At 33.1% G+C, this 12,494-nt stretch overlaps 1 non-coding gene across 1 annotated transcript; it reads left to right on the plus strand.

Annotated features, from left to right (window-relative positions):
* The first annotated feature begins 918 nt into the window (after positions 1 to 918).
* Positions 919 to 1,025, plus strand: LOC121204003 (small nucleolar RNA R71). Its single transcript, XR_005898931.1, has one exon. It is a non-coding gene; the product is annotated as a small nucleolar RNA R71 (small nucleolar RNA).
* Positions 1,026 to 12,494: the final 11,469 nt, after the last annotated feature.

Raw genomic sequence — 12,494 nt, forward strand, 5'->3', positions numbered from 1 at the left:
GCTAGTTCTAGAATTACCTTGTCAGGTTTTGCAAATTCTGGTTCTTGTGAAACTGGAATTTCAACACTCGGTTGAACTTCCTCTGAGTCTTGAGCATTAGCTAGCTCCTTTCCAGCTTTGATAGTGTTGGGCTCTATTATCTTTCCGCTCCTCCATGTTAACTCTTTGCAATGTTCCTTCCTTGATTTTCTTGGATTCTTCGTATCACTAGGTAAAGCACCTTATGGTTGGTTCTTGAGTTCAATAACAAGCTAGCCCACTTGATTCTCAAAATTCCTTAGAGTGGCATTGTTTTTCTCTATTTATGCCTTTAGTAAATTCTCTAAGCTATTGGATGATTCAGCCTGAGCTAGTTTCTGAGCTTGTTGGGAAAAACTAAGCGGCTGAGTCGGTCTAGGTTGAGCGTAGTTGTTACTGGTTCTAGCCCGTTGGTTACTCCAAGAAAAATTCGGGTAGTTTCGCCACGATGGGTTATAGAAGTTGGATTACAGTCCTTGCCTTCCTTGATTTTGGTTCTGGTTACCCATGTAATATACGGATTCGGGGTTCGATGGACATTCTTTGAACAAATGTCCTTCCCCATAATAAACACATGATATACTCTCAAATTGGTGAGGTGGTTAGGCTACAAAACTGTTAGACCCATTAGTGGTAAGATTCTTAAGCATTAAAGAGATTGAAGATACTTGAGATGTAAGTGAAGTGAGAGCATCCACTTCATGTATTCTAGCGTCTCGTCTTCCTGATGCGGCTCGATTTGTTGGCCATTGATAATTGTTACTGGAAATCCTCTCAATGATTTCGTAAGCCTCATTATAAGACTTAGAAAGGAGAGAACCGTTAGCAGAAGCGTCCACTACCATCCTCATGTGAGCATTAAGACCATTACAAAATGCCTCAAGTTGGATGCAATGTGGAATTCCATGGTGAGGGCATTTTCATAATAGTTCTTTGTATCGTTCCCATGCCTCAGACAAGGACTCACCATCCATTTGTTGGAAGGCAGTGATCTCGTTCCTCAACTTAGCGTTCTTGCTTGGCGGGAAATACTTCATGAGGAATCTTTCGGCTAACTCTTGCCATGTAGAAATTGAGTTTGGTGGCAATGAATTCAACCAGGCTCGAGCTCTGTCCCTTAGTGAGTACGGGAACAGCTTCAATCGTAATGCATCTTTAGGAACTCCAGCTAATTTGAAAGAGTTGCTTACCTCCATAAATAGTCTTAGGTGAAGATGAGGATCTTCAGTAGGCATTCCACTGAATTGGCCCACTGTCTGAAGCATCTGGAATATGACTGACTTCAGCTCGAATTGTTGTGCCTCGATTTTGAGTCTCCTAATGCCCAGATTAAGATCGTTAAATACTGGCACAGCATATTGTCTTAAGGCTCTATCCCTATCGTCAGCAATAAGGATAGGATTTTGAGCAAGGTTTGCTCCGTTTCCTTGATTCATATTCTCGAAATTCATTCCTTCAGTCCTTCTCTGGTTCGCTTGTCTTCTTCGCTGTCGAAAGGTTCATTCTATCTCAGGGTCTACAGGAAGTAAGTCAATAATCTGGTTAATACTCATAAACACCTGAAATTATCAAAGAAAAATTAATTAAGTTAAAAAGTAAACAGAAAAATAAACCAAAATGTAAAACTAACAAATTCACAAATAATGAATTTTTTTAAAAAAACAATCCCTGGCAACGGCGCCAAAAACTTGGAACGACGAAAATGTGCAAGTGTACACAATCGCAACAAGTAATAAAGTGACAAGTAAATGTCGAGTTATCGTACCCACAGGGACTGTAAAAAGAATTATTTATGAAATTAATTGTAAAACACTTTGGTGGGGTAAAAATAATTTGGTTTTAAAAGGGTGGTCAAAAACTATTTAAAAACTAAATAAAAAACAAAGGAGTTCTAATGCACGATTTCAAATAAGATTTAATCAAGGTAACATACTTGTGTTGGATTAATTATATTTCTTGAACTCAGAATTATTAAACTCATGTTTATATGGTTACGAATAAAATCACAGCAACCCGATAATTTGCTAACTTATGAGCAAACTTATAGACAAAAATCCATTCATCTCTTGACATATCCCTATGTCAATTCAACCGACTAAACAAATTCTAATAAGCAAACATGTTATTGCACATACATACTCATTAAACTGCACTAATCTCTTGCATATCCTTATGTCAATTCAAACGATTAATTAAATCTAATCAGCATATAAAAGACTATGTGAGGTAACAAGGCATCCCTACCTTGAAACAGTTTAATCACAATAATCTTGCAAGTTATGCAAGGCAATAATATCGCCAGATACATTGCTAATTTAACCTTCAGCTACCTTAGAAGAATAAACATGCACTGATTAAGTATTGTGTCAATTAATTACAATTGTAATCCGTTTAAATAATTAATTCATTAGCTACCTCACAGTCGTAACGCAAGAATAACTTAGGCATGATTTTACTTAATCAAGCATCTTACCGAGGCCTATAACAACATAAACACGATTTTAAAAATTCAAGCAGGCATAATATAATCAACCCAACACAAACTTAAGTTTAAGCTAAATTTATTAAAATAACCTTTTCAATAGCATAAATATTCATAAACATGTTCGTCAAAAAAACAACAAAAATTAGAGAGATAGGGAACAAAAAGCAAATTCGGTGTTTCTCTGTGGCTTGACTAGTTGCTCCGTTCTTCGTTCTTCATTGCCCTTAGCTATCAAGGTGGCTTATGATCATTTAATTGCTGCTCCAAAATGGCTGATGAGAGCCTCTTTCCCAAGAGAAGAAATCGGCACTTGAACAATAAGGGAAATGGGATGGAAAAATGAGAGAAAAGTGAGAGAGGAGATGAGGGATGGCTTGAATGATCAGAAAGGGGTGGGTTTTATAGCTGAGTATGGCAGCTAAAAATAGAAAAAATAATCAGCCTAAGAGACCTCCCATGGCCGGCCACACACATGGCAAACTTGAGAGTTTCAACTTTGCTATTTTAGGCTTGGGGCAATTTCATAAAGCCACAATTAAAGGAGGGGTTTGAATGCATTTTAAAAGTTCTTCAAGGGCCTTTTTGCAAGCATATTTAATCAGCTAAAATGCTAATTTGGGTCAGCCTATGGACAGTTCTGGGCTGCCCATTTAGTGGCTGGTTCAGTTCACTCAATATGGTTCGACCGGTGTAGTTCAACTAGACCCTTTCTCCATAATTAATTAAAAATAATTTATTTAACCAAACTTAAATGGAAAATAAAATTAAATTTAATTAATTTATGAATTAAAACACATTTCTAGACCATCTTAGGCTGGAAATTAATGTGCCTCGATACTTCAAATTGCTTCTCGATTTTGTGCTTTCAGCAGTGTCAACCGAGCCAATTTTCGCCCTCTGCGTGAATCTGCCGAAAATAGTCAAAATTAATCAAAATTGAGTATAAAATTAACTAAATTCACCATGTTCATATTTTTAACACAATTTAATTATTTTATAATATTTAATTATTTTTCGACAAGAATTTAACTGGATTTGCATGAATTTAAGTAAAAATGGGTATGAAAAAGTATATAAATTTTTGTGTTTCCAAGCTCGGAGGGCCGATATGAAAATGTGATAAATTAAGGATTTGATTCAAAATTTAAATAATGAAATGATATAGTGGGTAGAATTATATTAAAATTGGATGTATTGTTGATAATAGATAGAAAATTATATGGAATTGATATTGAATTGAATAAATGTTTGTTATAAGTGATTAGGAATGTTATATGCTTAATTTATCATAAGATGTGATATATGTCGATACTCAACTTGTTGATATATGGTTGCCTTGTTTAGGAAAATTCGTAAAGCTAGTATATTATCGAATTATGTTGTAATTTGAAGTAAGTTGTTTAAATACCTGTAAACTTACTAAGCATTTGTAATGCTTACCATGTTGTTTCCCTTTCTCTGTAGATGGCTAACTTGCGGAACGTGTCAAACGAATTATCGAGAATCTCACACTATTATAATATCGGTTTTGTATCTCTTTTGATCGTTTTATGTTTCGTTATGTGGCATGCATATAGGGTTGATATAAGTGTTTATCTTAATTGGTTGATTTTGGTATGAACCTTATTGAATGTTTGATTTTGGACTTGTCCATGAGCATGTATAAATGTGTGTAAGCTTGGTAATATGTTATATTGCATGTGGATCTTATGATTGGAAAATTTGGAAAACAATTAGTATGGTTATATTGGTGAAATTGATTGAATGTGTAATTGGAGAAGGATTAGATGTTTACAAGTGAAATGATTACTTAAAAACTTTAATGATATATATATGTTTAGTTGATTGAGAAATTGTGTGTTAAGGTGTTGGAATGTAATTTAATGGTATGGTTTGATGCATAATGCTATGAAAATATGATGATTTGCATTGGTATATGTATGTTAGGTAAGTTTGAATTAAGCAAGTAGTTTTGATAAGTTTTGATGCCAAAATTTTGGACATGTTGCTTTAGTTTTTAGAATTGTTTGAATTGAGTAATGATAAATGAATGTTTCGGAATACCTTTAGGTTTTTTAAAGGCTTAGATGTGCATATATGTATAAGCTTAAGGTTTGACTTGGTATGAAATAGGTACCAAATGGACAAATTTCATAAAAAAAAAACAGGGTCATCGTCTCGATGTGAAATACCCATTGTCGCAACATTAATAAACAGTTTGTGATGTCCTGACGTCGTGACCTGACTCACTATTTTGGCGACATCATAACATAGAGAAGGTCATGTTACAACGTGGAACTTAAACTTTCAAAATATTACAATTTGGTCCTAATTCATGCTCGGGTCTACAAAAGAGCTTTCGTAAGCTCAAGTAAGGCTCGAACTTAATTGTGTGTTATAATATTTAGGTGTTTATGACATGACTGAATATTTGAATGATTCTTTTATAGTGTACTTGATCTAAAATTTTAAAAGTATTACAAAAAGGTCCCTATTTGATATCAGGTTGATTTTAAAGCATTTGTATGCTCGTATAAGACTCGAATATGAATGTTCATATTATTCTATGTTGTATTATTGATTGATTGCATGATTGATTAAGTGAAATGGTATTTTTACTGTGAAATTTCCAGTAGTAGCTCCGACAATGAATGTACCACTCAGTTGTTAAGACCCAGCAATCGGGTCAGGTAAGGGGTGTTACACCTGTATTTTTTCACCCTTCAAGCAACGGTATCACGATACTCAAAACAATATTTAACTTGGGAAATTTGGGGCTCTCAATATCGTGATATCACTGGAGTTGGCCTTAATTTTCCTAACTTCAGCACTGTCAGGGGTATCACGTCTTCCACGCCTCAGTATCACAATACCCTTCTTCTGAATAATGATTTCTTCAAGTTCAGGCCATTATCGACAAACTACGCCACTCAATCTTGTTAGGTTCTCCATGGCACGATTGGCTAATGTGGGTCTAAAAAATTATATAAAACTAAAAAACATTTATTAATGCTTAAAACTAAAAATCAATAAAAACATATAAAAGACACTTAAATTGCTTAAGAATAAGATTATTTAGTGTACTGGAGAGCCTAATTTGACGTATTAAATTACAGTAGATCAGTATATCACACTATCACACCACAGGTGAATAAATTTATAAACGGATTCAGGATCTATTCTACTTGGGTCATGTTCGATGTACTGTCAGTCCAGTTAGTCATATCTATGTCTTTATCTTCTAGGAGTCATTCGCTCCGACACTTGACCTCCTCTTGACGTGCGAGTGTCAAGAGTGGGAATATTGCTACAAAAGATGTGGTATTAGGCAATGTCCACAACTATACTGGTCAGGTTGTAATATAGACTGTTATAACAGAACACAATAGTATTCTGAGGATCGTACTCAAAAGAGGCTTGATTAGATTAAGATTAACTTCTACGCTAATGAGTCTAAGCAGTATCGATTCAAAACCATATTACGATAAATCATGTAATGAGATTAAATTGAAATAAAATAAATAAAATATTCTAAATAAAAAACAAGCAATCATAAATCTCTCAATAGAATAAACAGAAGACTAACTTGCTTTAGTGTTCATAGCTCACTCTTGATCTAGAGTTCTATTCAATCAGTTAGTAGCTAACCTAGTTATTACCTCACAGCCTCTAAATAACCTAACTAGTTAGCAACAACTACTTATCTCTTGACCTCACAGTTTAGACTGAGACAGGCTAAGTGATGCTCAATAAAATAGTCTCTCAACCTCATCTATCTAAATAACTTTCTAGGATTGTCAAGCCTAAAGTTTAAGCTCTCTCAACCTGAACTAATTGATCCGAAAAGAAAACCTAAAGCAGTCGTTAACTACTCCCACATCCACTTGTTAATCTCCCTTAGATCTTAGTTATAAATCTAATTGCAGAAATCCCTAGATTGAATTCAAACATTTTATGCAATATTAAAATACAAAATAAGGAAGAAAGAAATCGATTTAGAATATTATTGAAGTGCAGAAAATTGAAGATTTGTAATAAGGCTAAGTGGTTAACAATCTCTGAACACGAACACAAGCAACTGAAGAAGGAAATTGGAAATAGAATTAAAGAAAATTACAAAAGCAAAAACCTAATTTTAGAATTAAACATAAAACATAATGGAAGAAGTCATTAATTAAGTTCTGAGAATTCCTATTTATAGGAATCATGTTAGATGACTCATTTAGACCTAATACAGATGACTAAACATAGCTAAATCGAGCTTTGTGCAGTATGTAACGTAATTCACAATAGTGGAATTTTAGCCCTAGATATAAGTAAATGATATCCTCCCATTGACATTACATGGTTGATGAAAAGTAAAGGCGGCTACGGGTCATTCGCCTTTGTGATAAACGACTTGATTATTATTTGATAGTAATTGACTTTTCATAAAGGAAGATGTAATGGTTACAATGAGATAAAATAGGATCATATTGGGAGAATAAATTTATACCAAAGAGATTAAGAATATCCTATGAGTGTAACACTCTTATGACAAGGTCATTGGACGAGCACTAATCAAGTTGCTTTCATAATGGTATGTCATTAGGGAGAGCTTAGTCAGGATACTATAGTGGAATAACTTCATTATTAAATGAATTTATAATTAATAGACGAAAAGCTGGAACTTAATTATAAATCATTTGAGCCCTAATCGCCTATGTCCAATCGTTCCCTCTGTTAGCTCGATAAAACCATAAATGAATTATATGTTGAATCAAATAAACATAAATGGATAGAAATAGTAAAGCTAGAGAAATGAGAAACATTTGGAAATAAATGTGGTTTTCTTTAAATGGAAATGACCTCGAAAATGAATTTATGGTTTTTCAAACTATTATTTAATTGATTAAATAATTAAAGTTCAAAAATGGAAATAAATTTATTGGTCATGGTAAGTCTATTGAATGTAGAAATTTAAATATATTTTCTTATAGATTTTTTTATGGTAAAGTCGTCATGATTTTAACGGAATTAAAATCGGGTTGAAAAAATTATTTAATTGAGAAATTAATTAATTTACATTAATTTAAAATGTTTATTTTGAGAAATAGAAAAACAAATATCGAATCAAATTGAATTGAATTATAAAGTATTAAGTTAAAAGTTCAGGAAGTACTTGTAATTGGGCCCAATATGGTTAATGTCCAAAGCCCTTCATGTTTAAAGAGAGGGGCCACAAACCCTAGTTTAAACAAACTAGGGTTTGCCACCCTAATCCTAGTTAGATTAAGAGTTCGTTTTTCTATTGAAATAGACTTCTACAATTCAACAAGGGTTTACCTCTTCTACTTATAAATAAGTAGAACCGATAGGGTTAAATATACAATGTTGAGATATTGTTATTCTGCCTGAAAATAGTGAAAATTTATTTTCTAAGTACAAATTCTATTTTTTAGAATAACGATTATATCGGTTTCTAGTGAGAAAGAATTCACTTTCCCACTAAAAGTAAGGTAAACTATTTTTGGTTCTGTGTTTGATTCAAATTTTGTTTGAGCCCACTCTCAAAACAGTTCATGGTACGAGAATAGCGAAAAAGATTGTTCAGTTGAAAGTCGAGAATGACAAGGATCCGTGTAGTCAAAAGCACAAGTGTAATTTTGGTAAATGGGTTATTACTATAAATATCATAAACCGACTCGATATTCAAAACTGCAACTTTCCAATGTGCAAGAAAATCGTTTTCAAACTAGATTTTTTCCAACATTCTTCTTCATTTTTAATCATTCTATTAATCTCATTCATATTTATTGAATATATTTCAGAACAATTACTCAAACACCTTGTGTGCATTGCTTTCTTGTGATTTTTCTATTCAATTCGTGTTCCACTTTAGTTCAGTGCCTTAATGTATTTTTATTGTGAATTTTCATCTTTTGAGAGTTAGACAAACTGAGGTGGATTTGAAGTAAATGAATCGCCTAAGGCTGTGCAATTTGCTAGACTAAAGTTCTACTACAGGAGTATGCATTGAAGATCAATTATGTAATGATACTATATCGATGCCAGAAGGATGAAGTATTGGGGCGACTGTCTAGATATTCATATACGGTTGAGATTGAAGGCATTAAGTACATTTGAGCTGCAACGAAAAAAAAAGCATAGCAAAGCTACCAAAATTGTTTTACTGGCCGTTCGGTCAAGTGCATCTGAGTTACCTGATCAGGCATTTAGCAACTCTCAACTAGTGGTTATTCCTTACACAAAGAGAGTGTCAGAGGTGACTAGTAATCCTAATGAGACTGTGAAAACCCAATTCAAGAAGAAAATGTGGAAAAAAAAATGTAACACCCCTCACCCGTATTCAACACCGAAATAGGGTTACGGAGCATTACCGAACTTACAAAACAGTTAAACATCCATTTAGCAAACATTTACTCAATTCAAGCATTCATCATTCAATCTCAATCAATTTGTCCATTATACGAGCCTACAAGGCCCTAAACATGCTTTAGGAGTGATTCGGGACTAAACCGGTAACTCAAGAAACTTTCACAAAACTTTGAAAATTTTTCCCAAAACAGAGGACACATGCCCATGTGGCCAGGCCGTGTGGACATTCCAAATTTGAGCACATGGTCGTGTCTTAGCCTATGTCCGACCCCGTGTAACTCTCTGACTTGGGTCACACGGCCAACACACACGCCCGTGTGGCTAGCTCGTGTGCCCTAAAAATGGCCATACAAGCTCGTGTGCCAAACCGTGTACTAGGCCGTATCAAACCTGTAGGCTATACTGATTATGCCATACGGCCAAGTCACACACACGTGTGTGTGGCCGTGTAGAGCATACTGACTTGATTTTTATTTCAACACCAGAGGACACACGGCCATATAACATAACCGTGTGTCACACACGACTGAGACACACACCCTTGTGGACAAAATAGGCTATTTACTAAGCCAATTTGCCACCCTATTTTTACATACCTGCACAAACATAAATTGCAACATTTTAAAACTTAATAGGCAACAAATCCATAACATTTCATACACATATTAAATCAATTCAACTACAATCATTTCTAAACTCAATATTCAAATGATATAACCAACCGAACATGGTATTCAAATACCTAAATTATAATCAAGCATTTTCTATTCATATGCCTATCTTATATCAAGACAATATTTGCATATTTCCATTCCATTAACTATTTGTCAAAACATACTATATTGAATGCTTATATGCAACCAAAACATTATACCTAGTTAACCAAATCACATGGCTTTACCTTATACCACAACGTGTACCAGAATCACTAGCTCAAGTAACCATAACTATCATCTTTATAACTAGCCTATACATGCCATATTTACATATATCCATGAGTCCAAAAGTACCAATCAACAACTGGATAGTGTGATGCATATCTCTGACTTTATCCGAAACGAGCGAGCTATCGAACCTCTATAAAATACGAAAAAGGAACAAAGTAAGCTTTATAGCTTAATAAGCCCGTATAATTTAGAATTAAACTTATTGTTTATACATAATCAAAATAATAAATAAGGTATACTCAATTCAATTACCAAATACCTAAACAAAAGCATTCATCAACAAGTTAGTCACATAAGTGCATGTAATCATTTATTATCATTTCCACTCTTTCGAGATATGATCAATAAGCTCCTCATGAGCTAATGGACAGTAAGCTCTATTGAGTTGAAACGACAAGCTCTGACAAGCTGAAAACAGTAAACTCTTACGAACTGATATATCGATAAGCTCATACGAGCTGTGGTGAGTCCGCAACACATGCAGGATTTCGACCAAAACAGTAACCTTAGTGATATGTCACTCATATCCTATGACTTTCTACGGTTCAAACAGAACTCGGTATTCAATAAATATCATCAATTAGGCATTCGAACCCAGTAATATCATTTGCTCAATTATACTTTCATTTTAAATAATTTACAAGTATTTAAAAATTTGATTCTAATTATACGAACTTACCTCGAGTTGCTCGAATGGAAATTATCGACTATTCATCCACTTTTCCTTTTCCCCGATCTAATCCCAATATCGACTTATCTTGATCTATATATTATCAAATTTAGCACATTCAACATTCGGTCTATTCAAATTATCCCATAATTTAAATTTTTGTAAAATTATACATTTGCCCCTAATGTTTCAGATTTTCATAATTTAGTCCTTATCACATAAAATTGCAAATTCATGCAATTTAGTACAAACCCATGCTTAGCCAAATTTAATACATGTTACTAGCAGCCCATATTTTCAATTTATTCACACTTTTAACCACCACATTTTACATTTTCTCAATTTAATCTTTTTTTGACATTTTTGTCAAAAATCACTTTACAAAAACTATTAATCTAACATTAAACCTTCTAAATCTATCATAATTCATCAAATTACTCAAGAATTCAACAATTTCAACATGATAAATCTTTAAAAATTTCGAAATCTAGGGCATGGGCTAGCTAGAATATGAAGCAACGATCTTAAAAACATAAAAACCATTAAAAACGGGACAAAAATCATACCTAATTGAGTTTATAAATCAATGGCCGAATGAAACCTAATTCTTTGGCTTTTCTTCTTACAAAATTCGGCTAAAAAATGAGGATGAACAACAAAATTCATTTTGTTTTTATTTAATTAACCTATATTAACCAAATTACAAAAATAACCTTAATGAACATTAATTATTTCAAATTTACCAAGCCACTATCATCCACTAACATGTTAATGGTCTAATTATTACTTAAGGACCTTGAATTTAAGGTTCTATAGCTATTTGACACCTTTAGCTAATAGAATAGCACCTTTGCATTTTATGCGATTTAATCTTTTTTCTCAAATTAACCATTTAAACAATAATTTTTTTTAACAAAATTTTCACACCATCATATATTCATGCTGTAAACATTAAAGTAATAATAAAATAAGTATTTTGACCTCAGATTTGTGGTCCCAAAACCACTGTTCCGATTTTACCAAAAATGAGCTGTTATAGAAAATACTCTGGGGAAAATGTTGATCACTTTCTTGACAAAACAACTGGAGTTTTGGTCATCAGTCATGGCAAGACCATGACACTCGTGGTAGTCAGTGGCGGTAGGGTGGCCGATGATGTTATTGTGGCAGTTAGGCCCATTGAAAAGGGTGCGGCCATAGTCATGGTCTATCATTTCCATCATTGGATTCTTTCTTCTTAAAGAGGATTTAAATGTTGATGATGCCACCATTGAAATCTTTATGTTGCAAATAAACAAAAAAAAAGTGTTTTGGACTAATTATAAAAAAGTTCACTAGCTTTAATCAAAAGTAAAGAAAATAAGAAAGTGTCATATCATCTTTCTGTTAGTGGATTAACGAGAACTATAATGACAATAACCAATTCGAATAATTATCTTAATTAGAATAACTTAAATTACAAAAAAGAAATTTACCAAAAATAAGATCGAAATTATTTTAACGTAACCTTCATAGTTTACTCCTAATTCATAGAAAAATGAATCAATCCAATTCCAAATAATGGCCCTTGGAAATAACCTAGAAACCATACTAGAGGTGCTCATGGGCTAAGCCGAGCTGGACTTGACTAAAAATTCAGGCCCATTTATTGTGTCGGGCCCGACCTGACCCGAAAAATGGGTCTAAAATTTTGCTCAAGCCCGACCCGGATAAATATGCTAAAATCCGGGCCCTACATGACCCGCTCGTATTAATTTTTATATAATTTTTAAATATATATAATAGATAAAAAATACTAAAAAAATCAAAATAAATATTTTCCAACAAATTGAAAATAAATTTTAAAAAATATGTAGACTTAAATAACATTAAAATAAATACAACTTAACAAGCAAATGCCTCTAAAATAATAACAAAATTAACAATAAAATAAGTTTTATACAATATCCAAACGATAACAATAAAATAGTAGCAACATAATAGTAAAATGTTAACA

The sequence above is a fragment of the Gossypium hirsutum genome, chromosome A07 (genome assembly GCF_007990345.1).
Source record: "Gossypium hirsutum isolate 1008001.06 chromosome A07, Gossypium_hirsutum_v2.1, whole genome shotgun sequence".
Taxonomy (NCBI): Eukaryota; Viridiplantae; Streptophyta; class Magnoliopsida; order Malvales; family Malvaceae; genus Gossypium; species Gossypium hirsutum.